Below are 4357 nucleotides of genomic sequence, written 5' to 3'. Positions count from 1 at the left end.
GGATTGAGTGCAGAGCGCGCGCGCTGATTTAACGGTCTGATTAATTCCTTACTTTCTTGGAACAGATTAGGCCTAGTTGAACTGACAAAATAGAAAATACCAAATAAAAAAAGGTACATGCATGGACGATCGATTTGTTGACGTTCGTAAACAGCGCAAATCGCAAATAACAATCTACTCCTATTTCAAAAGCATCAAGTAACAAACACATAAACGATTTGACATAGTTGGGCATCGCATTTAAAATGATTGTGTTGTACAGTAGCCTGTATAATTGGTCTTCATCGATAGTTGACTTTGACGATCAGTGAAAGAGAGCGCGTCGGCACGCCAATGATTGACGAAATTTCATTCGTGGAGACGCACTCTGCTGACAATCCACCCAAACAAAATTCCGCAATATTTTTGCTACGCTCGTCTAATCTAGCTGAATCTCGTTGTGGAAAAAAACTCTTCCGTTAACATCTGGAAGAATCGACAAGAACCCATTTATTTGTTTGCTATTCAATGGCGATTTATCGAGTTTCTCGCCCGGGGTTCAATCGAGCGCCAAAAAGTTTTGACCAGTCAAGTAGGTCAAAATCCTTTTGATAATCTCCTACCAAAAAGGCCGGGATTTTTTCTTCTCAAAACGGTATTTTCCCATTATGTTAAATTTTGGTCAAGATTCCTTCTCTTTTCATCAAATCAAATGGAACGCATCCACTCAGCAACACCCCGCCAACTGATGCGGAGAGGAGACTGAAAGAGGTATACGCGTGATCGCTCAAATTGCTCTAAGACTTTTTGCTAGTCTTCCTGGTACTGTTCATAACGCAGTGAAAACCCAATAATAATACTAATAACAATACTAAAAAATAACTAGCTCTAGGATTCTTTGAACGTATTCATAAAGCACATGTTGTCTCTTTTTAAACCCGACGAGCAAACCGTATTTTCAAGAAAATTGTGTATATTGTGACGTACTTTACTATTCTTGGACGAGAAAAAGAGAAATTCCAATGTTTCTATTCTTTGGCAAGAAACTCAGTGAAAGACAATTTTGTAAACATGCAATTTTTACCGATAGTTACTTTGACTATGATGCATCAACTTGATGTCAACGTTTGACTATACCCGACTATGTACCTCGCTCAACATAAGTGATACTGAAATTTTCTAAAAAAATGACAAGAGGTAAAATAATAATTTTGAATTTTCTGACCAAGATGAAGTAAAACGTTGATAAAAGTTAGCTGCCAGAAACAGAAAAAAATTAATAAACTGGAAAACAATTAACTCAATCTAATATCTTCACGGTTATGAGGACGGTTATTTTAATTAAGAGGACAAGTTAAGAACTCAACGACTAAAAATAATTCCATCGAAATTTCTCCCTGTAGAATAAACAAAAACAAAAACAAAAAACAAACAAAAAACATGTTAAGCATGCGCATAGACTGCTCAACGATTACCTTTCTTTTTTTGACGTCAGTTCGGTATCGTATACAATCATCTGTTTTGTTAAATTTCTCTCCCCAAAACCTGTTATTTACGCATACACATACCAAAGTTAATCTTTATATCGCTGTTAAAAACCCCCTGCAATGATCCCCATAAATAGATTATGATTTAAGTTTCTACCGTGTAGGGCCTAATCCTTATCGCTTTCGAAACACTGCGCTGATAAAAAATCTTAGACAGAATATTGATAATGGTATGACGATGAGGGCGAAGCCATGGTAAATTGCGATCGTATTGTATCACGACACACGCGACAATAATTCAACCATGTTTTCTCTGTTATAATAATCGGAATTTATATATTCTTACCGCTTCTTTTGAACTAAGAGCAGTCTAATAATCAAAACTATTTTAAAAACCTTGAAAAACTCCCCAAAAAATGAAATGTCTTTCGAGATTGTAACAGGTGTCTTCATGGAAAATGGGAATCAATCGAGGTTTATTCTATTCTAAGATATTCCTTTCCATTTGGTTCTTATGAGAAAACACAACACACGTTCTTAAGTAGTCATCGGCAGAAAATGATGTAAAATAACATAACGTTCCCATAAATCAATTAAGTAATACGTATTTGGTAGGTTTCGACTAACGGGACGAATTTGTAAAGCCGCATCACGGAGCAAAGAATAGTAAACAAAGAGTAAATACAAAAACAAAAGGAAGAACATGTCCGTTTCGGAACAAAATCAGAAATCGCAATTGCAATGCCACAAATCAAAAAATAGATTTAGTCTCTTCGATACCGTCCTTTCAAAATGTGCACCTGTATAGATGTTCCGTAATCACTCAATCACACCATTCATTTGTCAACTGCGTAGCACAATCCCGCGTATAGATAATTTTCGAATTTTCGAACACTGAACACTAACATTAATTATTATTTATTGACATGAGCTTTAGCTCTTTTGCACTCCTGTTAGCCTATCTGCAACATCTGGCGGATTGACCCACATTTTTTTGTCACTTTGAACGTGCATGATATCATATACAAATCAACAGAGCAACGTTGAAATAACAAAAAAAATATTCTTTTTAAGTTCTTCATGATTAGAGAGAGCGCATCTATAATTATCTCAACTCACAAAATTAACGAAATCAGGCCAAGTAAAATATTTTTTCTATAACAGCGTCGTTTAGATAATGCATCATTTTTTCTTGGGCAACTTCCGTAAATCACTAACGTAAATAAAACAAAGAAACTCGGGTAATTGCTTTCGAAACAACAAAATGTCAGTGACTTAACCAAGAATAAGAAATAGCGTTGATGGAAGACGATGGACACAGATCTTGAAGTACCCAAATCCTTGGATTAATTTTTTGAATCTCGTAAAATTGCTTTAGCTAAAATTTTCAATCTATTCTTTAATGTTGCAATCCTCGAGAAAAACGTATTTCCAAATTTATTTTTCCCATGCTGGGACATTAAAAACAAGACAGAATGGCACGCTGGAAAGAAGTGCAATTAATTTTAACTCTGTTGGATGACTCTTAAAGTGCTTAAAGGTTTTCGATTAATCTAAAGATGGGCACTCATGAAAAAAAAAACGCAAAACACCTGTATACCACGGGCAGCGGCCCGTTCAAGTCCCGTATTACAACTTCTCAACCTATTTCTTCCTCCTTGCTTATTTTAGATGGCTTTTCTCACATTCCGCTGTTTCTAGCAACGGTTGTGCGGTTGGAACCGAAAGTCGTCGTGTTGAAAAAGCGATGAGAATATCTGGGCAGAGATTTCGATTGTTGACTCGAAATTAAATAAGTGAGAAGAAAGGGAATTTAATGCACTTAAAGGCCAGTTGCAAGGTAAAAAGGGCCTGCCTTGACTAACGTTTTATTTACAGGTACTAGCAAGAGGGGAAATGTCAAGCAGCAAACAGATAAATGTAATCTTGTTATCTTTCTATCAATTATTGTTGCACCAAGAATATAGAGTTATATTCGTATGCATATGGTCAAACAGCGTGGTCACAAAATAATCAATAAATTTGTCTCTAAGTGCAACACTAGTTAATTATAACGTTGACTTACCGAAAACAAGAACGAGTCGAGGATTTCTCAGTGATTAAAAATTTTTTTTTTCGAGGTTTATCAAAATTCTTTCAATTTTTCAAAAATGAGTATTGAGTGGATCCATTGAGTTACTCGCCTGCACCTGCCGAACTACCGATAACAATTGCTGAAAATCTCCTAGACCTCTAACAACAGGGTGCGACTCTCACCATGCGCGACGAATAATCTGATCGCTTCACGATAGATAATGGAAACAGAAGGTCGTCGTGTGAACATCCACCGTTTAGAAATAAAAAATAAATTTTTTCCCTGTTCGTTTTATCGATAAATACAAAGAATTAATTTATAAAAAAAAGCCCGTCACTCAATGAGACCAACAGCGGGGCTCTACTTTTGCTGAAATGTGCGCTAGGAGGTTGAAAAAAATAAAATTAATTCAATAATTGTATGTAGATATTTTAGCTAAGTCTATTGGTGCAAATCGTAAGCAAAGTCTTATTATGATTTACAAAATAATTGGAAAGGAAGGAAAAAAAAACTGTCGCTGGAAAAAAAGACTCTTGATATCGGTTTTCTGTGGAACTGGAGTACTCTTAAAAATACTTAAATGTACCCATTAAAGTAAACCCACTGAAACGTTTTATTTACTTAATTTGTGGTTGTTTTTATGTTTTTTTCATTTATTGGTTTCTAAGTTGATTTGTAAACGTTTGAATAAAAAAAACATTTTCCTCGTTTTTTTTCCTTTTCATTTCCGGCAATCATCTTCGAAAAGCCATCTTTCGTTGAAAAACTAAACCTGGTGCGCCTCAAGCGGCGCAATCACGCCAGTAGACTTTCCCGA

This window comes from Daphnia pulex, chromosome 6 (assembly GCF_021134715.1).
Source record: "Daphnia pulex isolate KAP4 chromosome 6, ASM2113471v1".
Lineage (NCBI taxonomy): Eukaryota > Metazoa > Arthropoda > Branchiopoda > Diplostraca > Daphniidae > Daphnia > Daphnia pulex.
This window is presented reverse-complemented; position numbering follows the sequence as displayed.